This window comes from Leuciscus leuciscus, assembly GCF_965113295.1.
Source record: "Leuciscus leuciscus genome assembly, chromosome: 1".
NCBI lineage: Eukaryota > Metazoa > Chordata > Actinopteri > Cypriniformes > Leuciscidae > Leuciscus > Leuciscus leuciscus.
In genome coordinates this window covers 51,543,173-51,568,848 of record NC_138725.1, presented here as the reverse complement: position 1 = coordinate 51,568,848, position 25,676 = coordinate 51,543,173, and the positions used below count along the sequence as shown (strand labels likewise).

Below are 25,676 nucleotides of genomic sequence, written 5' to 3'. Positions count from 1 at the left end.
ACAGGAGCTCTTCCAGGCTTTCCTGACATCTCTATCAAGCAGAAGCTGGCACTCATTGTTTTGGCACATCACCTTGGAATAGACATCCAGGGTTAAAATGATCATACATTACAGGTACTAAAACACAACAAATATTAGCATGATGAGTAAATACTTTATAATATTTGAAATAATACAATAATACAATTTATCCATTGAAACCTGGATTTTTAAAAAAAGAAAGAAATTAAAGAAATAAATAATACATTTTCACTCAAAGTGTTATGCATTAAAAAAAAAAAAAAAAATTAAAGAGCATTTTTTAAAGTGGTCTCTAACTTTTGGAACTCACTGCACATTGTTTTTATTTATTTTTCACATTAAGCTGAAATTTATGAAAATTGGAGTGAAAAGAGCTTACTTTTCATGAAAACAATGTCACAATGTAAAAAAAACAAACAAAAAAAAACCTTAATGCCCCTGAATATAGGCTTTATTCTCTTATAATTTTAAATATAATTTCTCCCTATTTCCTTTCAAATATATTTTCTCACTTTTTCCTTTTGATTTTGAGGTCAAAATGTTCTTGACAGCCTTTTGAGTTTGATTACTGTATGTATATACAGTATGTCATTTTTGTGATTGGTTGATTGGCTTTGTTTTTACCCATAGATAATCTGCTTTCTAGTCAATAATGTCTTTATCTCTCAGTATATGACAGTATAACTCATGTTTTTAAGATTGCATGATGACAATGTTGTTCAGCAGAAATGGCTTTCCAGGAATTAACTATAATGCAGCTATGCAGTCGAAAACGACATCTATCATTACATAAATTATTATGCAAGGCCACAGGGCTGAACAGAGGCATTGAGAGGCATTGGAGTCACAAGTCTTTATAGAAGCACTGGCACAATATCTGATAAAACTGAGAGAAAACTCTCTTTTACACCTAATATGCCAAAGGTTGCCAGACACTTTGGAATTTATTAGTTGTCTGCACAGAGCGAGAGAGAGAGAGAGAGAGAGAGAGAGAGAGAGTGAAGAACAAAAGAGAACAGGGGAGACAACAGAGAAGTGTGGGCTTCAATCTGAATGAGTAAAAGGGTAAGCAATAGGGGCATAACATGTTTTTAGGAGGAGTGGATTAGACAGACAAAAAAAAAAAAAAAAAGATTCTAGAAGACAAATTGTCATAGCAGGATGACCACTGACATCCACCCATCATTTCCTAATGGATGATGACCCTGTAAAGGCTAAAGGTCACCCTTATCCCCCCTCAACCTGGCCTATCTAAATAGGACCACCCTCTAGTGACACAAGATGAAGCACCTCTACCCAGTGAACTCTGCAAAACAATCTTCTATAGTGGGGGTCCAATTGAGATAGACTGGGAGGTCTTGGGGGGGAAAAGTGTATTTCTGTATGCATAAGAAAGAAAGGAGGGAGGTGGAGAAAAAGAGACAGAGACGGACACAGAAATAAAGAGAGATATAAACAGATATGTAAAAGACTGGCAATACAAATGTCACATGAGTAAGAGTGTATATCTTTCAACGGGGTGACTTTCGGTTGTGTGTATTCTTTATGTCAACACCTGTCCAAAATAGCAATCTAAAAATCCCAAGCAGATGGGCTCCTTCACTAAATGACACACAGGAGGGGGAAATGGACCAATCCATATAACATAATGGAAAAACAGCCACCAAACTCAAATGTCAAGAGATCTTTCATCCAGACAATTGACTCACCTTAAAATGGGTGTAATTTTCTGTAGCAACAAATGGAACAAAAACGAGAAAGGAAAAGAAAAAGCTTCTTAACAGATTTCAAAACACTCATTTTGCCAAGATCCCTTTTAAAGCAACTCAGTGCACTCGGCAGCCATATTGGTTACGCTTCATAATATGCACTTGAATGGGGAAAGACTAAAACCTCTAAAACTGTCAATGCTATGTTTAAATAACAAATTTCATATCAGGCACACAATCTACAAACAACAGTTCCATATTCATACAACTCAAAAGAAAAAAAAAAAAAGAAAAAAAAAAAGAATACATTATGCGCATTTAACTCTTTACCCACCAGCTTATTAAAAAGTTGCCAGCCACTGCCAGCATTTTTGGTCATTTTCACAAAACACCATGGCATGACCCCTAGAATACTTTGTTGTATGAATATCTGAGCATGCAATATATAAAAAGAAAAAACAGAGACACTGCTTTAAAAAAAAAACGAAAAAAAAACAAACTTGCATGTGGGTGTGTTTCATAAAAAAAGCAACAAAAGACTTTGTCAAATACTACAACATGCATAAGCAATGCTCTTATCGCTTGTTTCTGCTTCTTCTTCGCCTGTGTTTTGATCCGGAGATTACCAAATAACAGTGAAAACACGGAAAATTCCGTCAATGGGGGGGGGGGAGGAGAGTTAAGTAAGCAAACAGTTGATGAAGAAAAGGTTAGGGTTCTTTTAACTGTAAGGTGGAGCTGCAGTGTCAAATTAAATATTATAATATCCCAAATGGTCTACACACACAATCGGTTTCGCATTTAGCATCAGCACAAAATTAAATCTTGAGGAAGAGTCACACAACAGATCAGAGTAATTTAGATATAATCCACCTTTATGTGGCCAGTCTTTATTGCCCTGGGGCATTCACTACCCTCCCCCTTATATCAGGCACACATCTTATACATGTTAAGATTGTGCAACTTACAGTATACTACACTCATAAATTTTTTTTAAAGTTCGACATCAACCCAAGTATTCCTCAATCTATTCATTATCAACAATATAACAAGAAAAAAAGGATGCCTGTTTGTTGCAATTATTTTTTGAGTAAAAGTTACTGTTTTCGGTTACTTATTACTAAAACATTAAGTTTTAGTATAATTTACTAAAATGTTATGTTCACTATAGTTGTGTGTGTGTGTCAAGTACTATATATATATGTATATAGACACACACACACACACACAAACTATTTTATAATATAACATAATAAGTTGTGATCGACAGGACTTAGAAATTTGACAAAAAGACTTTGCTTGCTACTACCGTTTACTACTAGAGTTTGCTATGGGAGAATATTATACCGGAGATCCTAGCGGAAATACGTAGGCAATCAGCGAGTCCATGTGTGCATGTTTTTCCACCCAGCAACAGTCAAGCAGTCTCACCCTAAACTCACGCCATTGGTTGAGCCTGAAGTTGACAAGTCGGGCAGCTCAAACAAATAGAAATGTTTTGAAATTGCAAAAGTGCCTCAATTTTTACACTGAATGGCTTGAAGAAGTCTATAGACAAACTGGGACAAAAAAAGTATTTTGTCATTGAAAAAAGATATAGCTACCTTCACCTTTAACTCCATCACTAGCATCACTGACAAGAACTGCAAAAATAGCAAATCTTTTCAAACAGGTTTCCTGAACAATGTTGCTGTCTGTCATTGGTCAAGTCAGACAGATAGCCCCGCCCTAAATTCACGCAATTGGTTGAGTCAGTGTTGCTATGTGGGCTGGTCGGAATTCTCAAACAAATAATTGTAAAGCGCTATAGAGCCACACTGTTTTTTGCCAACGAATGACTGGCTTGCAGTTGTACAAAGTACTACAAAATTACTATATATATATATATATATTTATATATATATATATATATATATATATATATATATATATATATATATATATATATATATATATATATATATATATATATATATTTATATATATATATATATATATATATTTATATATATATATATATATATATATATTTTTTTTTTTATAACAAAATCTACCAACTAAACAGACAGAGGGCAAGAAAGACAATCCAGATACACACATTCCCAACCGGCAGACAGGTCTGAAGACAGGGAGCATCACCTATGTCATCTGTGGCGAAAGGCCAAGCCACACCTCCCGTGGTAGCCATAACTGTAGCCTAAAATAAGCCGTGAGTAACAGCAGCCGGGCCAACAGGGACGAAGCGGGTGACTAAACACGACATGGCGCTGGCTTTAGCTGAGATGAGAGGAGAGAGGGGATGAATCACGGGAACAGGCGATCCCTGGAGGAAAGCCCCTGCACTCAGAACACTCCGTCCTTGGGAGCTGAGGATTGATGGGAATCGAGTGATAAAAATCAAACTGTCCTTGAGTCCCCTGAGCCTGAGACATGGACGTACTTGCTGAAGTGTGTGCCGCAGTGACATGTTTCCCCCGTGGGTTCAGAGGCTGATGCAGGATAGGCCTGTGTCAGGCTTTTGTCTGAACCCTTACTCCAGCCATCAGCGGTAAGATGTATTAGGAAGGGAGGCGGATTTGGAAATGAGGCGTAAGATTGAATAGTTGCTTTTAAAGGAACGGGTCAGGCGAGGTGTTTCGGTAAAGAGGGGAGGGAGTGGTGCTGACCAATACAATACAGTCCTACATAATGAGAGAGCATGTCAGGGTATCGGAAAAATCTCTGTAAGTGTAAAAAAAAGTCAAGCTGCATGTTTCGTAGCACAATAATGAGGGAAATTATTATATAGAAATAAAGCGTGAATGTATATATCTGCTTTGAAATCAGGAAGCGTGTTGAGATGCTCTGAATACTGATAAGACCAAACCGCCCTCCTTTTTGGATGATCGTTGAAAGCTGGTTATTCGATAGATGAGCGCTGATCCTTTTATTGTCTGCGGACCTAAAAATGAAAATTCTGTCATCATTTTTTCATCCTTATGTCCAAACCTGCATGAAATTCTTGACATTTTGAAGAATGTTTCTGTGACTGTCCATAAAATGAAAGTCAGTGGGGTCCAATATTGAACATCCTTCAACATTGTCCTCAGTTAGGGTGATGCAAGCAACTCAGGTCAACACACCTTAATTGCGTTCCATCAGAAGCATCCCTTTACTCCAAGCCACACCTCAAACTTAAACAATCCACCTTCAGAGTGCTAAGATTACATGATAGTCAAATTTACACAGGACAAACAGAGTGTGTATGCTCCAAACAGAACAAACTACAACCAAGATATACTCTAAATTCAGTCATTTTGTTTAATTGTATGAAAGTCTGTCCCTACAAATCAGTAAAGTGCCTCAGTGGTCTATAATAAATTGCCAATGGTGTAAATAGCTGTATTGAATTCCTACTAAGCACAAATCACAACACACACACACACACTCACAGACTTTTCTACATACCAGAAGATGTGCGGCTCAAGCCAGTGACCGCACATAGTGGCACTCCAGCCTGAGCAGGTACATCTCTTTAATAGGATGCTATCGACCAGCTACCCAGACTCCACTACATGCAGATCGATTCTCTGCCCAGAAATAGCCTCTGGAGACTGAGCTCCGAGGAAGCGTGGTACTGTGTATACGCTTGAATACTAGACTGCATTTCTGAGATCCACTGCTGTACTTTATGTTTTGTGTGTCTCTGAACGGTGAGGAAACCACATCTTAGAAAAGATTGTAAACAACCTGGTGCTGCAGGTGAATTTGAGAGAATCCATAGTATCCATTTACTTAAAGGAACCGTATGTAAGATTGTGGCCAAAACTGGTACTGCAATCCCTTTCAAATGACTGTAGAGCGGTGTATCCCCTCCCCCTCCCCCTGACTCGAGGTTGCCAGATAGGCTGGCATTTTTTATCCGACACGTTTGTAGCTGCAGCTGTGGTAACTAGAGCAGAGCTGGCAACCCGGATGCCGAAACACTACTGACTTCGTGATTGGTAGATAGGTGGAGGGTGGCGCATCAGGCCAAAACACAGCATGACAACATCAACATCAGTTGAGGGCTGCAACTTCACTTTTAAATGACAATATCCTGGCCGGACTACTGTTGTCAGTGATATAAGTATTTGAAATGAACATGATTTCTTAATGTCTAGTGACATATCAGGGCCATTTTATGATTAATTGAAATACATTTCTTACATACGGTTCCTTTAAGGCGAAAAATTTTAACTAGCAGATATCACCATGAAACTTTCCCTGTTGATTACCTACATTAAGGTGAGAAAAAAATGTATTACAAGTTTTCTGTAATTTAATGTTTAAATGTGCAAATTAGGCTATATCTAATTAAATGCGCTAAATCTGAGTATTGGATAAAGCCAGGTTAAAAAATATTTTTTCATTGTGTTCACATATTAGATGGGAAAAACATTACAGAGGGATTTATGGATATCTACTTTTGTTATCCTGTAAATCAGAATATACTGTCAATAGCCTTTAAAAAATCATTTTCGCCATGTTTTTGGGAATAAAATGTTATATAAATCAGGCTAGGAACAATATATTTACAAATCCCTCTGTAAATGTCTTCATAATATAACTAGGTACAAGACTGGAAAGTTTGGTGTATAGAGGTGCTACTGAAGTGGAGATTTCGGACTTGGAGTATGAGAGAAAAGTCATTTTGAGAAAACGGGCTTTAAAGATTTATCATCAGCCAATGAGATTGCGCATTCAGCCCTTTTACTTTCACGATTGGTTGCTGATAAAAAGGAAGTGACCATATTTGGATCCGACAGCATTGTACAGGAGAGAGAGAGCTTTCCAGCGGTGCATGTGATGACATAGCCTGGTAATACCAAACTCTGCTACTTCGCTTTGCTTCGTAGACAGAGTCTGGCATGGCATAATTGAAAAGTGTTTTCTTTCTCGCGGGGGGGGCGCTTGTCTGGAGTTTAAAATCATTGGTTACCCGTAAGCCAATCACATAACGTTTGGTTATGACGTGTGTTATGCGCTGGCTCAGCCGCATCTAACTTCCACTGTAAACACATGTATGATGCGAAAACAAAACCATCAAGCGAAATACCGGAGTGAACATGGCTGTGAACGACTTTTGCAGATTATGTGAAGTAAATCTACGCATCCACGGTACAATCAGCATCTACGTCACGGCTCTCAGCCCGCCCTCTGTTCGTTGATTGGCCGGCTGTTTTCAGGCCGGAGGAAAACGGAAAGCTATGACGCTGTCTCAGACTGAGTACAGAAGCGAAATGAAATTGAGCGGAAGTACGAAGTCTGACGTAGTCAGGCTAGTGATGACAGGGAGCAGACAGCGATCGCGGAGCAGCATGTTGATTAAGAACGGCAACTTTACTGTCATAATTTACTGTCGTTCCAAACCCATAAGACTATCGTTTATCTTCGGCACACAAATGAAGATATTAATGAAATCTGAGCGATTTCTGTGCCTTCGTTCACAGTCTATGCAACTATTATTTTGATGCTTCAAAAGGTTCATAAAGAGACCGTAAAACTAACCCATATGAATCGAGCGGTTTAGACAAAATTGTCTGAAGAGACTATTGCTTAATACAGTATGATGAACAGACTGAATTTAGGCTTTTATTTACATTCAGTGCAATTACACATTTTGTTTACACCTATTTATGTAAATAAAATAGGCTAAATGTTTGACTGATTAGCTCTATTTGGTGAGGACTAGTTTTTGTGAAACACAAATCCAGTTCAAACTGAGCAAGTCTGTTTTCCTCAAACAACCTCTGCAAAAGTTACCAGTAAATTAACTTTTCCAAAAATTCTAGTTAGAGCTACTTTGTGCTTCTTCATTGTGCACTCTGACCTTTTGTCAACTTTATGGGTAAAACAAGTTTGTAGCAGGTCACGTTCTGCTGTCATCCTGTGTGACGTAAAAATTAAAATAAATGAACCGTGTTTCTTTGCGTTTTTCTGAAAAGTTTGGGGTGGCACATAAAATGAATTCTAGATGGAAACTATGAACCTCATCTCTTATGAACAAAGAATATAGTCCTATAGTGTGTTGTGGACTGTCTTTAATCTGAGTACTCTCTAGTTTTCCTGAGTTGTATTTTGTTTTGTTTTTTCCTGTGAACTACTGAACTTTTCTGCAGATTGGAAATATTTTGGGTATTGTTATTGTTGTTTGTCTTTGTTTTCACTTAATACATGGTACTACCAACACCAAAATTAAATTATCCGTCTCCGTGTTATTATTTACTCTTTCAACACCTCCTTGAGACGAACTCTATCTTCTGTAGCCCAATCATTATTTAACCTTCTATAGCCATATTCATCTGCTATTTAACACATATACCCCGCGTATATGCTACATATAGAACGTCTTTTGACTAAATAAAAGTCACAGTTTTCCAAGAGGCTACAACTTGCATTTCTATTTTGTGTAAATACAGGCATGGAAACATACAGACTGCTCAGTAGCAGTAGTAGCAGTGTCAGGTACTCATTAATTTATCCCGTTATATATCAAATTATATCATGTATATGTCTGGTTTATTTCATGGCAAATGCATCTAGATCACATGACTATCCAGAACGCCCACATCCAGGGAATAGACACTCCAATCTTAGTAAAAAAGACTAATTCTCATTTTCCCAATGCCATACTGAATCAGTACATGAAATCCCCACCTTAAACGTTGTTTGGAAATCTAATCCTTTCTGAATAGTGCTATTGGCCGTTTCTAGGATCTATGACACATCAGAGCTCAGAAACCTTTCCTTTGCAATAGCTAATCACAGCCAGATTGTGTTTCATTTTAGGAGCTCCGTTAGTGTGTAGAAAACCTGAGCATTGAAGAGTGAGGCGTAACTAATCTCATCGTTTTAGCCAGAGCTGTATTTTTTTCAAAAACTCTGGAAAGTGGGGCAGTGAGCTGTGCCATGAAAAATTGAAACTTTCCCCCTCCGGGCCCATGAGCATAAATAGAGAGGCCTTCGTCAGTCTTTCCCCTCCTTTCTGTCCCCCTAGTAACATCAATCCTTCTCTCAGACTTGCGCTATCATTGTGCGAAGGTGAGGATTACAGCGGGATTAAAAACTGGAAACTTTTGCCCTGCTCAGGGAACCAGATTTCCCAGATTATAGATCAGCCTCTGTCTGCGGGTGGTGTTGACAGGAGCATTGTTCATTTGTTTGTGAGTACTCAGTTCAGGTCTTTATAGGAACGTCTTTCAAAGAAACCCCTAAAGACATTTGAGATGACAGGAACACCAGTGCAATGGCTCTGGTTAACTAACAGATGTTACATGAAAATGTGAAGAATACAGGTTCCTGCATTCTCTAGCGTGGAGGGTAGTTTAGAAGTCTTCGAAGTAGTTAAGAGATGAAAACAACAGCTTCAACTCAGTAGGCCCTGGCCTACTGAGTTTTTTAAACATCACACCACTTAAAAGGAACAGCTAACTCAAAAGTGAAAATTCACCCTGAACCTCATCATTCAAACCTGAATGCAAAAGGAGATTTCATAGTGACCAAGGACTGTCAAGCTGCTCAAAGGACAAAAAACAAAACAATAAAAGCAACATTAAAATAGTCCATATATCTTGTATTGCAAAGTCCTCTGAAGCTATATAATCTTTTTTTGTGATGAACAGACTGAAAGCCATTTTTCACTCACAAATCAAATCATTCATGCAAATCATTATGCAGCTCTCAAATTAAATATGGTGTACATTTCGCACCATGACGCTTGGTAACAAAACACACGAGAATGAATTATGTTTGACGGTGTTAATGTATAACCTGCATCATAAACGGCATATTTGTTTTGAGAGCCGCATAATGATGTGCATGAATGATTTGATTTGAGAGTAAATAATGGCTTAAATTTCATTTTGTTCTTACAAAGTAATCATACAGACGTGGAATACAGCACATGAGTCATATAGACTACTTTTATGGTGCTTTTTATTGTGCTTGACAGCTGAAGGTCACTCTTGTTGTATGAAAAATAGAGATTCTTAAAAATTCTCCTGTTGTGTTCCATCGATAGATAACCAGAATACGAATTTGGACCATCATGAAGGCGAGGAAATTATGAAAGATTGTTCATTTTTTGGGTGATTTGTCCCTTTAAAGGTAGTTTAGTTTTGTCTAGGGCCTCACTATGTGGCTGGCAATAACAGAGGTTCATCTAGCAGACTTGTTTTCTCAAAGTTTCTGCTTTAAAATCTTTTTGCTGATATGGCAGTCTGATTTGGTATTTTACTCAAGAAAATACTTTCTATATGCCCTTTTGGGTTTATTTTACTTTCCCTGCATTTTAATTTCTGAAATTTGTTTCATCTTTATGCTTATTACTTGTGTCCAAATGAAAATACTATTATTCATAACAGACATTTCCACAGGGTACAAACACACACACACACACACAGACACACACACACACACACACACACGCACACACACGCACACACACGCGCACACACACGCACACACACGCACACACACACAACCCTGAGACGAAGTGTTTCCACTGGGATTTTGAATCCTGTGTGTTCTTGCACAATCTGAACCACTGAATAGAAGACAGCTTTAGATGGACCCTAACCCATTAAACCATGAATAAAGGTCATTGTATGGCTGTGCTAACACTGCGGTGATCATGAAAAAGAGTTTTAAACGTGATTAACATTGGCTACAAAGAAGAGGAAGATCCCTTTGATCATCCCAACAGGAGCCTGTGCAGAAACACATTTCTTTTCTCAAATAACCCTGGCTGACTTCTAACAACAGGATCTGGCAAGAGGATCATGAGAGGTCCACAGGTACAACGTGTACAGCTGCAGGTCGGAACGGGAATGTTGGGAAGTAAATTTCACTGTGAGACATTCAGCACTGGCAGATTCACCGATCTATCAGCTGTAGAAATACAGAGGTACTGTCAGCGCCGTACAGATGTTGAGCCACATCTGCCTTCAATCGCACATTAAAAACATGGAGAAGAAGGGCAGGGAATACAGGTATTTGGCAGGCGCGGAGCAGACGTGTCAAACTGAATTACTGGGGAACAATTGATGGGCTTACAACGGCACAAAATCCGCAGAAAATGAGCCATTTGTTCGTCAAACCCAATACATAAAACACATAAACAAGACTTACTGGCAAATCAACACTCTCTTAGCTTTTTATTGAATAAAAACAGGGGCAGACCATTGTGCAGCAAAACAAAAAAGAGATTCTTGGGCTGCACAATTAATGGAGAAAAAAAATTGCGATTAGGCTAAAGCTGCCGCGATTAACTAAACATGAACAGTGCTGATTACAGTAGTTCTGTTTAGATCTACTCCCTGTATAGCTGCAAACTGTATAGTTGCAAGATTGAGCATTGTATTCAATCACACACATTCAAGTAGAATGTGAATGTAATGGCCAATCAGAGGTGTTTATAATACCACGACATAATAAATCCTCTGTAAAAGTGGACTAGTAAGTAAATTAGTTTTTCTGTTCAGCGTGATGATGTTTAATGACCCTAATGGCTTTTGTAGTCCCATTTAGGGTGTGTTCACACTCGCTGGTTCGTTTGATCCGGATCAAAAAAAGTCCTGGTCTGCTTAGCGTTTGCATTAGCATTTTAACACCGAACCTAAAGATAACATACCTAAAGGCATAGGGATACGTTCACAACCTGATTGGTCAGCTTTTATGACGAATATTTCGAGATGGAACTTACCGAACATCCAAAAAAATGCTGTGTGCTGGGCTAAATGCCCTCGTTGTATGCGTGTAGCCTGCATATGATGGTATTTTGACCAGCTGAGAACTCATGCAGAGCTTATAAAATGTGTAAAGTCAAAACAGCGGCAAGAATTCCTCCATCACACACAGAAACGAAGATCTGCTGCGAGGAAACGCGATTCTGATACCCGTATCGAACTGTGATAGGTAAAATTGCGACTATGACAAGAAAAAACAGGTATGCTTGAGCATTCTGTCCTTTTTATGGTCACCTCGTGACATCATGGCCTGCTTTTGGTTAATTTACATGTATTTGGTCCATGTAGCATTCATATTTCATTCGAACCGCTCCAGAGTTCGTTTGGTAGTGGACTGAGACCCATCTTTTCAGGGGTCTCGGTCCGCTTGTTTTGTGCGCACCAGGATTCGTATGGTAGTGTTCACACTTATTCAAATGAACCGCACTAACAGAGCAATCGCACCAGGGTTCGTTTTAATCGAACCAAACATGCAAAGTGTGAACACACCCTTAATCACTTATTAGCAACCATCCTTTTTTCGAAAGTAAAAGCTTAAAATTATTATTCAGTATTACTGAAGTCATAATTTATGTTACAGAATAAAACATTAAAACATTCTGAGCTTGTGTTAACCACATATCTTATTTTAGGAGTTTAGCCAATGACCCATTAAAACAGGGTTTCTCAAACTCGGTCCTGGAGGGCCGCTGTCCTGCACAGTTTAGCTCCAACCCTGATCAAACACACCTGAGCAAGCTAATCAATGTCTTCAGGATCACTAGAAACTCACAGCTAGGTGTGTTTGATCAGGGTTGGAGCTAAACTGTGCAGGACAGTGGCCCTCCAGGACCGAGTTTGAGAAACCCTGCATTAAAATATCCCATTAACTTTGGGACTATGGAACCAGAAGTTTAAAAATGCTACCTTGATTCCGGGGTTTATGACCAGCACACACTCTATGGCACTCAACACGCAAGCTCACACAAATGCTGTCACTACAACCAACAAGGTATGAGATGTAAATACTTTGAGTTTAAAGAGAGTGCAGAAATCAGTGTTGAACTGAGGTGACTGACAGCTTCAGTGATAATAAAAACCAGTTCGCATTCTGTATAACTTATTGACACATTGAACAACAGTTTGGTTCATCATCAGCAAGCAGCTCTAAGAGATTCTGTTCTCAACAATACAGAAAGAGTATATAAATACACACTCACACTGACATACACGTATAATACCATGCCAGAATGAGGTTGAGGAAATGATGCAGCTCTTCCAGCTGGGTTTTTTGTGCATGGCTATCAAAAATGAAGCATAATCTCTTGGGCTAGAGGACTAGAGTGTTTATTTTACTAGACTGAGACTCACAAGCCAATCCAGACCACACGTACTCCACTCTCCTCCACCCCGCACTCACTCACTCCCTCTTTCTAACACACCCTCCTAAATCATTCAGCTATACACTCACAAACACGCAGTCAAACACACGCTAAACCCAGCCAACAATACAGACGAGCGGAGACAATGTGCATGCTCAAAATACAACAGAGCGATGACATCAACGTCTTCAATCCCTTACGTACTAAACACGCAAACACACACAAACACCCGAACACACACAGGTGCTTTTGCGGACCACACACTCCAAGCTGGGCTTACTTCATTAGACTAGTGCCAAGATAAGCACCCAAATTAGGGCCTTCCAAACTACAGGGAAGAGTGAAGGATTTTCCATGCTGTGGTTAGAGTGCTTTCTGAAAAGGAGGGAGCCCATGTACTGTAACGATACTGGAATTCACTTTGCTCATGACAGACAACATCAGTTTTAGAGGACCAATGTGCCTTGACACCAAGTAAAGATTGTCATTTTAATCATCTGAGAATATACTGCTAAGCACTAGTTTAATTTGAGTCTTTGGTTTAAACTTTAAATTATACCTAGCAATTTACCAACAGTTTTATGTGTTCTCGTTTATGTCTCATGTATCCCAGAGTAACTTGGGAAATTATGAACAGACACAGACACAGACACAGCTCCTGTCCAAATGCCACCCTAAGCCCTTGCAATCATTCAAAGTCTATACTTTGTGGACGTAATCCAGCACAAACTGTTATGTAACAGTTTGGTCCCTTTCAAGAAAAGTCAGTTCACTCTGTGGCCATATTTGCAATGCCTCCTGGAGGCTATTTCAAGCATGCAAGACCAAACTCACATATCAAATAACATAATTCACTTAGGCAACAAAACCTGCATAATCTATCTCAAAAGTTGTTTCTTATGCTCAAATAGCATTAAAAATAGGGCTTCACAATATATAATTTTAGCATAGATATCACAATGTGTGTCAAGTAGGGATTGTAGTTGAAACGTGATCCATACGGACCAGGAACCATGGTTCAAAATGCAAGTTATTCTCCTTTTGAGTCTGTTTTTAGGGCTGCACAATTAATCGCAATTTACATGAAATCACTCTTAAACCGATTTGGCTTATCGCGATTATGAAATCGCAAAGGCTGCGATTATTTTTTATGCACAGCTTGTCATTGATGTACGGCTCTGTAAACGCTGCTCCACCTGAAAGCACTGTGATTTTGAATCACTTATAACGTGCATTTGAAAAAGCAACACACGTCAAACATCTTTCCAAACATGAGAAGCATTTATGAACCTCTTGTCCAACAAATCTTGTACAACATTTAATAACATGCTTTTACTCCAAACTCACTTCATAACGACAGTTGAGCATCCTTCTGTGAGATGATGTGGCTTCTTACACAGAATAAGGCAGTCGTGTGTTTATTAGTCATTTTTAATAAATCAAAGCGTTTCAAAATCAAATCAAAATAATTATAAGCCAGAATTATAATATCAGTATATCCCTAACTGCAAGAGCACATGTCCCGACTGATCAAGCATAAGAGAGAAGGTCAAAGCACGGGGCCAGGATGACTAAGGAGCAGATGGCAATAAAAGTCTTACTCAAGGTCGCAAGCATAGTGTGACAAACAAATTTTGAATTGAGGAATTTTAAGCAGGGTCTTTCAGTTAATGGTGGACTAGCCTAACTGTAGAGCCGACATCCCTATCAACTCAATAGGCCTTAATTCAACTCCTCTGTTTGCAAAGAAAGAGAAAAAAAAAAAAGATACAGTGAAGTTATGGCTGATTTCTTAGTCTAGTTCAAGAAAATTAGCCAAATACAACACATACAAAAATCACAGTCTTGTAATCATGCTAATAATGAACATGAATTACTGATAAAAATCAACCTCTCAATAAATGTGCTGGATAAAACAAGACTTTGGGTGAAATAGATTTACGAGGGAAACAAATCACTCATATGCACATGTACTCAATAATATGAAATGTGAGGAAACGTTCATCCAGAGGAAAGGCGACTCACTGTCCCCAAAAAGGGGAAGTCCCTGTTAAAACAGAAGCCATTGGCGCACTTAACACCTCTAAAATGTTTGCCAAGATCCCAGGCGTCTCCTCATAGCCGCTTCCTACACTGGTGCCAGTGGCGTGGCAACACTTCCTATTCCAGACCCTGCTCTACAGGATATCCTGTGTCTCTGGTATCAGCAAACCTCACGTGAGGACCCTTTCCAACCTCAACTCCACTCGGAGAGGAACTCGGTGTCTTTGAGTCAATTATTATTATTTTTTCTATGTTTGGAAACGTATGGCAAGTCTATAATGGCCAGTCTTCCTGAATTTAAGTGACTACACTTGTTCAGACTGCATTCTTCATCTAGATTCATTTCCAAACAAGGAGGCGGTATTTATTTGAATATAAAAAGTTTTGCAGTACTAATAAAATTGAAATGGTTCAGTAAAAGCAAAACTCAGTTAAAAATCTTTAATATGCTGTTGTTTACTACCAACAATTATTTTGACCTTTCCCTCAGTTCGTAAAGACAACTAAAAATTGTTTTTAAATAAACACAATGGAAATTTGAGGCAAGGCATTGCACCCGCATAAATGTTAAAATGCACAGAGTTTTGAAAGCATAGCCATAAACATTATGGTCCGGTTTCACAGACAGAGTTTAGATTAAGTTAGGATAAGGCCTTAGTTCAGGACATTAGGACATTTAAGTAGTTTTTATAAACGTACCTTAGAAAAAAAGAGACAAAACAATGGCACTGACATATTTTAATATATGTCAGTGCAAGTTGCTTTCAGTTAAAACAGCTTAAACATTCATAATCTATCTTAAACCTTGTCTGTGAAACCGTGGGTATACGTGTTATTATGAGACTAACATTGTCTATGCAAAATTTTAACACATTTTTCCAACTCCTGCCAGCGACCGCTTTAAGATTCGCTTTATGCATACAGCAATCAAATAATTTTATAAATGGAGACAAATAAAAAAAAGAAACCAATATAAAGAAAAAGTATCTATCAAAGCGCTTTAAAAATGAGCTGTACTGTTTTAAATGGAATATATTTCCCCATCAATTTCCATTGTAAGTGTACAGCATGTTTCTAAAAACGAAGGGACAAGTCTATTTTTTTGTGGTAAACGACAGCAAGCCACAGATGTTGTCAACAGAGCTTAACTGGTAGTAAACCAGCAACACTCCTTTAAAGCAGCTGTTGTCTTTAAATTGTGGACTGGAATCTAGTGTAGTTCAGCCTTCGCTTCATTGATCAACATCACAGTTTTTTCTTCACTGAATCTATTAGCTCCAGCATGACTGAACAGCAAATAACCATTACTTTGTCTTAACCATGAGGATGTCCTTACAGCACACAATCAAGTAAAGAACTTCCTTGCGCTTTATTCAATAAAGCTTCCAAGACATCAAGACCAGACTACAGGACATAATGATCACAACCGTGAGCAGCACACAGAAACAGCCCAGATAAGAGAATTACTCTCATAGCTCATCTGGGCTCCATTCTCGTCCCCATTAGGAAGGTCTGCTCCATTGTCATGATAATCCACCAAATGGCCTCCCTTTTCAAGGTCTGCGGAGTGTCTGAGGCCACACTAGAGTAAAGGAGAATCGAACAATCATAGATCACATCATAGGACACGTCCGTCAGAACAGCCACTTGCTCAGCCACCTGTTAAGTCTTGCCCTAGTGAGGACATCGACCCCTCGGATCAAACATACTCATCCCTTTTTAAAGGATCATACAGAACTGAATTGATTGTCTGGAGAGTCCAGGATTATTTGAAGAGGTTTATCAAGTCCTGCTAACTATACAAAGTAACAGCCTCACAGGACTCGCAGGATCAACTAGGCTCGTTTGTATGATCTGAGATCACACATTACTAAACAAAACACAACAGTGATCAAAGTGTCTTTTTACATTCTCCACAGGGATGACAAGTGAGTCTAGTAATAAAAAAACCTCAAATTTAAACAAAGTAATATATTAATTTCATTAAACACACTCTCGGATATAGACTTGATGCCACAAATCAGACTGGGCTTATGGAAAATGGATCTGCAGACATCTCTTTATGGACCTGTTTTACTTCAACTAACCTAATGCTTACTAACCTCTGCCAATCACAACATCTAGACTTCAGAGCGTTGGTTAAATTTAGTTTCCACTTGCATACACTCTTAAATATAATCGTTTTTTTGTTGCCATCTATGGTTCCATGATGAACCTTTTACGTCAATTAGAACCTTTCCATTGCACTAAAGGTTCCTTGTAATGTGCAAAGATTCTTTAGATTTGTAAATTACTCTTAACACTAAGAAAAAAATGGTTCTGTTAAGAACTTAAACTGAAAGGTTTTTGAGGAACTCAAAATAGCATAGAAGAGCCATTGCTGTGAAAACCCCTGTTTTGTAAACTTAATTTTTTTAAAGTGTAGCTCACTATAAAAATCAACACATTTTAGTCGTCATCATATTAACAAAACCAGTGTAACTGCACTGCAGCCTAATCATGAGTATTATTTTTGGCTAAGTGAGCATGTCACATGTTGTATATAAGTAAACTATATTCTTGTACCTCACAACTCATGGATTTCTGAGGTTCAGTGGTTTCTACCTGCAGAAAACAAGCCCCTATTGTAGTTTAAAGACCAGTGATAGAGGAATGCAAAGGATGAAGAAAGCTAAAAGCATTTTTACTTGCTTGCCATTATAGGGGCAGGCTGTCATGGCTGGGTTACAACTTGGAGAACTAGTGTCCATGGTGCACTGGGGGCTATAAATCAAGAGTGAGTGAGCCAGCGCAGCGACACTTCTGCTCCAGATTTACACACGCTATCTGGGTTTTTATGAGCGCATTGAGCAAGGAGAGGAGCCTTTGAACTGTTGTGTCATGCCACGAGGTGGTTCAAAGACTCACGGGGGAGATGTGAAGAGGCCCACTGTCATGCACCTCCAAAGATCAGTGGCTCTGTCTGACATGTCCTAACAGATTTTTCGCCTTTCTTCAATGCAGGCCACACAGCCTGTTTGTGCTAATACAACAACACTAACATTTCCTAACACAAATATAAATTGTATTTTTTCTGTAGCAGTGTCTTTGTGCCTAAGATTTCTTTTGATCAAAGTGGTAGCAATTCGAAGGTCTGTTTTATGGGTGAGCTGCAATGCCATTTTTTTTTATCTGGGTCTATTAATTTATTTAAAAAAAAATTTTATTCATACATATAATGGCTTAAATTGTACATTTCATGTGGTGCAACCCCAATGAACAATGATATTTATAAATGTTTTTTTTTTTTATTCGTAATAAAATCTTACCTTGAAATACATATGAAAAACATATTTGAAAATAATCATTAAAATGTGTACTCACATGCAATCACGGTGTAGTTTATTTCATTTTTCATTTTTAAGTCAATGATTTATTTTATTTTTATTTTTAATGGTATAAAGTTTTTCAAAACCGCATGAAACCAACATTACCAGAAAAAAAAAAAAATCTAACCACTTGTTTTAAAAAAAAGGAAAGATTTTCTTGTCTTTATCTTGGACACTCTTATTTTGTCATTGACCCTTATATGTTACATCGTCTCCCTGCAGAGAAACACAAGCCAATAAAAAACATCCAGGATACATGAAACATCTAAATATATACTGTTTTTTTGTTTAGTTTTTTTAACTTAACCACCTTTCTCTCATTCTTCTTTCAGCAAGAGGATTTTAAGCCTGGAAAATGTGCTTGCGGCTCTCGAGGTCTGGAATACATATTAGCTGTGAAATCATTTAGTAAATTTTACGTGTGGTGAGTCTTTGAGTAATTGTATACTGATAGCCCACCTCCAGCGTGACATTTTTAATTCACCTTCATTTGGTCATGCACACAGACAGACAGAGCGCTTAGAAGATCACATAAACAATTCATAAGTGTGTTCACTTTACATTAATTGTTTCCATTTATTGGACCTGTCAGGTTCATCAAATCATCTCATCTCATTTTATCCATTACTCCTACTCTCGCTCTATTACTACAGGGCTGCAGCGTATAAAAGGAAATCCAGGTTGGATTAGGATCAGTAGCAGCTCCTGACCGTAAATTTAGGGTCTTAGGGCTAGTTAATGATAAACATTTAATATTCTAATCGCTGAACACATGCAGAACAGTTTTGGCAGATGTTGTGTTATTAAGCCTGAGGGTGGCGCTCTAACGTTGATTGACAGACAGGCTCTAAGTACACACAACACACACATAGAATGCCATCTTAGAACTGCCTTAATGTAGCGTTTGTTGCCTCAGAATGATGTTTTAGAGAGTATTACAAATTGTGGAGGAATTCTGGCGACAAAAAGAAAGTCATGTCTATTTGTAACGGAGGCCAGCTAGTAGTCGTTGTGCGAGTAAACCTCACTCCTCTGATCTCAATAGGCGCTCTAGCGACAGACACTACAGGCTGCAGTCTTTAGCCTCCTTGTTAGAGAGCCTGACTCTCACGTCGGAGACCCGGGTTCGAGGCCCGCACAGAGCTGGGCAATTAGCACCCGGGTGGAGGGGTTACATATTCTCATGACAAACATAAAACAAACACAACAGAACTATATAAAGTCTATTCACATGAGAACGTTTAACCTAAAGGATTTATACTTTCATTAATTTGCTACGCTAGCCTACTCCACATAGGAAGAACAGACTTGCCAGCTAGTTATTGACCTGATGCAGAAGATACAGCTGAAGCGGATTGACACTGTTTTGGTCTGGAGCGAGCGAGGTTTACGCAAGGTAACAACAACGGCAGTTTGAAATCTGCATTACCCTTCGCAAGGAGTTTGATTGACAAGGCGATCTGACCAATCATAATCCGCCGAATCCGCATTTTTTTTCCGACAAAGCAGTCAGGAGAGTTAGTAGATTAACTTTGGTGGATTTGAACTTGATAAACTGTGTACTGACGTCTTTCTGCGGTGAAACAACATTCCTTCTGATGTTCATTTATGTTTATTTGATCTATAAATTAACTAAGGAAGAGATGATCGGTTCACCAGCAGCTTTAACTGACAGCTTCTATCTGTCACGACATATTAAAGAGCCACAAAAGGGACCAAATTTGAAAGTTGAGACTTTGTTTCATATCAAAAGTAACCTAGTCTATCCTGTCTGTCTGCGTTGTCAGTATCCTCTTTGCTCTGCGATGTAATGTACTGCGTGAGTGTACTGCGTGAGAACATGATGTGTGGCGTGAGAGCGGCATGGCTTGTCGGACATAGCAACAGTAACTAAAGTGGGCGGGTCTTTGTGAGCGCGCTGCAGTTCCATATTTCACCACAGATTTACATCAGATAAATGTGGGGCGCTGTAGAGCTGGGCAGGGCTCAGGCACCCACTGCCCCACTTAGTACATTTACAATTTATTATTGATTCAGCTTATAGAGGTCTATGTTTTGAATGAATATTTTGTGAGGTATGCAAAAACATGCTTACGATGACTGAGCAGAAGCCTGAGTGGTAATCCTAAAATGACCAGTTCTCATTTACCTGCCTTTTAGCAAATCAGTAGGACTATTTGATGAATCTTACAACCCCTAATTAATATTCATACATCCGTCCATATACACATAACATACAACACCACATATTTGATGCAAAACTCAATCTTATATGATATAAAAACGATAAAGTGACACAATAATGTGAAAAATGTGAACACACATGCCTAATGTCCTTCACCATACCCATGATCACGTAAGGCATAGTAATGCTCACTTTCAAATGAAATCCCCCCCTAAAAAAGTTCCATCTAACTGTGGACTGGATGTGGATATGACTTTCCCCCTTCCTGCTATTGGGGTTTGCAGAGCTAATCCAGATGTTATTCCATTCCCTGCAAAACTGCTTATGGGTGACAATGGGTAAAGCAAAGCTGTCATGACTTTATGTGACAAAGGTCCATGCTGGACTTGAGAAGAACCTAAAACACCACCAGCTACTAGTGTAGAAAAAAAAAAAATCATGTTCCGATAGGAAACAAGAAACCTGTGTCTCATCCGCCCACACTGCATGGTTAAGTACAAAACCTTGTCCACTTTTTTCCTTAAAAAAAATTCGCCCTGTCTCTCCCTCGGTTTCTCCCGGCAGCCAGAGCCCATTAACGCTGCCCGTTAAATAATGACAGAGACCCGGCGCCGTGGCTGGCACACTGTCAAAGTGAGGAGAGAAGGCCAGAGCAGCTTGTTTAATTTACCTTCACCCATCTGTCTTCCGCTGCACAGCCCATGAGCAATAGTCACTCGCTTCCCTGTCCGCAATGGCACACCTGCAATTCCTACATCAGATACATGCCTAAAAGGAAAACGTCCAACTCTATCGCAATTATATGTCATAAATGCCAAGCTTTGGTATAAATGTAAAAACACAAAGTGAGTTTGTCACGGACTATCAGCACATGTTTCTCCCGAATCATCATCTCCGGTCATTAGAACCGAGCGTGTCCTCGGATTGCATTGCCCAAGGCTGCATGTGATGCCACTCATCTGGCAACTGTGTTCAAAACAAAGATATGTTGCCTAGCTGAAAAGAATGTTTTACAAAGGAAATCGTGACTGATAGGAAATAAACACACCTACTTCCTGCTTTTCTATCTGAAGGTTTAGTCATCAGTGTCTTGTCCTTGTCTGGGGATGTTTTAGTAACATTGTAGACATGTGAGCAAAGCCTGGGTGGCCGTTTCTTTCAAATATACAAAAGGATAGGCAGACTCGTGTTCAACAGCTGGATAAAGCACACCAAACCGGGTCTCGAGTTGTATATTTGAACATTTGAAACTATTATTTTTTTGAAAACAACATTTATGGTGCAATGAAACGCAAGGGACAAAGACGTTCACCTGCATGTGTATGGCTGTAGCGGTAGTGCTTTCAAGGGCTTTACGGTTCAAACTGTCAAACAGCTAAAGCTAACTAACTAATTAAAGCACCACAGATACATAATTTAAAAACAAACAAAAAACTGAAACTAGCTGTCTATCACGATTCACTCCCACAGTCACGAAACAAGCTTCAACTGAGGACTTAGACAATAAGAGAAGGTTTTTTTGCAACATAAGTAAGTTGTAAAGCAGTACTACGGATATTGTTGGTAATTTTATAATAAAATACTTGTTCCTCATTTATAAATCAATTTGAATAAACGTGTCTGCTAAATGACTAAATGGGCAGAAGGGGAAATTAATTGAAGGGGAACTGAAAAAGAGTATCATATAGACCTAGAAACATGGACCGAAATGCTGAATCTAGTCTCATGCCAACAAATGAACATATGTGAAGAATACACGTGAGCATAAATAGAGACAAAGCCACTGGCGGAATATAGAAGACAGGTTGTCTGTTTACCAAACAGATAGTAAAAGAGCAAAAAAAAAGATTCATTTTTCCATTTCAAAAAAAGGTCAGCAATTTTCATCCCCCTTACTTTTGCCTGCAATCCTGGTAAAAATTTACTTAAGTCACAATTCCTATTCTCACCTTTTCCACCCCAATGCAACGAACTGGACCACAAAAGAAGCAGGTCTAATGAAGCAGCTCTGCCAGGAGTCTGAGCAGTCTGAGATTCCAAAATTCCTAAATCAAGATGATGAAAAATTGTGACCAGAAAGTAGACAAAATAAGAAAGAAGCCAAAGTACTGTGTTCAGGCCTGAGCACCGGGCAGCGGCAAAGTACTTCTAGGAATTCTGTATGGAAAAACTACAGCAAAAACAACAATAGACTGAAGTAAACCGCTGTCAGCTTTTACATGTTGCATACGTTTTTAACTTATCTCACACGCATGGGCTCAAGGCTAGATTTCTGATTCTTTTGTCATATGACCGCCTTATTTTCTTTACGATTATCGAGGTCAAAGTCTTTTATTTTCAGCTGTACTTTTTCGGATTTGTCAAAAGATCAGTATCAGAATGACTCACTCTCAGTATGTGTACATGTACATTAAAAAATGAGCACATGAGAAAATTGTAGTAATGAATTACTATATGAAACAGCACATGATTACACAAAAAATGTCTTAGCTATTGCAACTCCATTTGATCAATCAAATTTATAGGTTTTCTCTGGTTGACTATATTAAGAGCTTTTTTACTGTAGAAAAAAAAAACCATTCTCTCATTGTAAGCATCAAAATGTGTTTGTCTATATGTATCTGTCACTGTATTGAAACCCTGCAGCATCTCTCATTGTTTATATATATGATACTGATACTGATTGATGTAAAATTGTTTGGAAGTTTGCAACTCAGAATTCTTCTTTGCATGAAATACCCTACACATAAACACTGATGAACACACATACATAGAGCACATCTCTCACGCATCTATCTTCCTAGACTTTATAGCTCAAACAGTAGAGCGTTGACGCTTGGCCATGGGTTCGATTCCCAGAGAAAGCAAGGATTTGATAAGAAAGTAAATGTGTACCTTGAAATGCAATGTATGTCGCTTTGGATAAAAGCGTCTGCCAAATGCATAAATGTAAATGTAACATCAAATATGGTAAATGGAAGCTAAAACATGCATGCTTGGCACACAAGAATCAATAAGGTTTGTTTTTATGGGTCAAACACACCTTTTGAGCATCTGTTTAACATATTTGATATGCTCTGTGTATATGCATTCACCAATATTTATACACTGCAAGATTTTGCGATAAATGGAAAGATTTACTGGTCATTTTCTGCCAGGATATTATTATTATAAGTTTATGAACATTTACATGAACCCTATCATACAACACCTTCATAATAGTCACCATAAAATCAAATTGACAATACTTATTTTTAGATGGAATATATTTCTATTTATTATAAATGATTTATCAGTGTATATCTTTTTTTAATACATGTGCCCTCGTAATCTTTCATCAAAATAGCTTCCCCTCATCCTGACTTTAACACAGTACTTTAGTCCCGATTTCTACTGACTTCTCTTATAGTGTAGGTAAATAAAAACCTAAAATATAATCTGTTCATCATTCAAAGCAACCATGTTCTTTATGCTCGATTCTTGTGGATCATTTCTGCATTTAGTTTAAAAATGTTGATTACATAGTCATTAAATGGATGGGCAATCTTCATTTGTGTTCCAAAAATGAACGAATGTCTTATGGGTTTGAACGACATGAGGTTGAGTAAATGAAAGAATTTTCATTTTTGTGTGAACTAAAGACAGGGATCCAAAATACCTAATCATCTGTTTCATCAATATACAATATTGCAGACAATTTTAAATGATTAATGAGAGAGAACGCTAAAATCAATCCACTGGAGAGAGAGAGGGAGGTAAAATAGAGAAATGGAAAGAGGAGCGGCGCCGTCAACTAGTCATATCCAGCAGTGTGAAAAAGCAGATTTCTGAAAAAATGGCAAGGTCGACAGCATTGGATAGCACCCTGATTCAGTCAGCTTTGTGTTCCCCTACCTGCTATTTTGGAACGACCGAGGACATTAGAGAGCCCTGGTGGAAGGTTAGAGACAAACACAACAGGAGGTGATACCTTGAGCACGCTTTCATGAACGGAAAAATTAAAATGTCAAGCTTTGTGGCATATGTCTCTGCAGACGACAGGCATGAAAGTGGCAGTGCTTTGAGGAAGCAAATATCGTACCCATTCCTCTTTCTATTGCAGACAGATGGTCGAGGAACTTCCCATTTAACTGCAAAAACAGAACTAACCGAAAACACTTCGCTTCTTGCACCATATGCTGAATAGTTTCAATGCATCACAACAAGCATGACTCATTTCATCCTTATACTATTGCCGTTAATCAAACAGTACACAAAGTGAATCGAGTGCCTAATATTCCTAGTACTCCATATTGCAGTCTGGGCAATGGGGCAGGGCTACATGTATCGCTCCGCCCAAATCCAGTTTCATTGGTTTAATAATAGATCAAATCTTATTGACAAAGACGCTTGAAGCCTGAGCATACGCATTCCTTTGTGTATGATTTTGTGAATGATTTGGCCATATTACAGAAATATTAAGTGCTAACTCTAGAATCGTATCTTATTATGTAAGTAACTATGGTAATTTTAGTTAAGATACATTGGCTAATGTTTTATTGTACTTAAAGGTTGTATCAGCGATTTCAGGCCCAAAAAAGGCCCAAACATAAATGATCACAATCACCGACAGGGCGTGGGTGTTGTGAGGTTTTGCGCTCGTGCACGGCTGGACGCAAAAACCTCACAACACCCACCCCCTGTCTGTGATTGGTTGGAACACTGGTTTTGAGTGGTGGTTCTGTGTGCAGATCTCAGAGCCTAGGCTGCCTACAGAGACGCGGTTTTGACGGCCTGCTTATGGGGCGGGCAGCTAGCGGATCGTTAGGAAAGATTAGATGAATGTGATCATTTATGTTTGGGCCTGCAATCGCTGATACAACCTTTAAGACACAGAATAGTTATTGTTTAAAAAACGAATGCTTTCATGATGGCACCTCCAGGTTCTTCAGGCTTAATAGAGCGGTTTCATTAGCACTTTAATCATTTGTCTTTTTCATATTTCCATCAGGATTGATGGATCAGCGCAAAGTCTGGATTTTACGCAAATGATCATAATTCACTAATGTATTTCAGTGAGACATCAGATTTTACATTTTAAAGCACAACCGTTTTATTTTTTTTTAAATAATATGATTTGTTAATGCTTCACTTGCATTACTTTGTGCAAAGTGCTAGTAAAACGTGTTCATGGCAAACTCACGTTTCCTTGTTTAGGCCTACCTCCTAATACAATATTTGGG

The 25,676-nt window shown here is 38.5% G+C and overlaps 2 long non-coding RNA genes across 3 annotated transcripts in view; one reads left to right on the top strand and one right to left on the bottom strand.

Moving 5' to 3' along the window:
* LOC309476221 overlaps positions 1–25,676 on the bottom strand; it is a 56,756-nt gene that overhangs the window by 19,141 nt on the left and 11,939 nt on the right. The gene's annotated exons all lie outside the window — the stretch shown is intronic.
* LOC309476311 lies at positions 9,136–14,678 on the top strand. The gene is made up of 2 exons (XR_014198007.1): positions 9,136–11,033; positions 11,077–14,678. It is a non-coding gene; the product is annotated as an uncharacterized lncRNA (long non-coding RNA).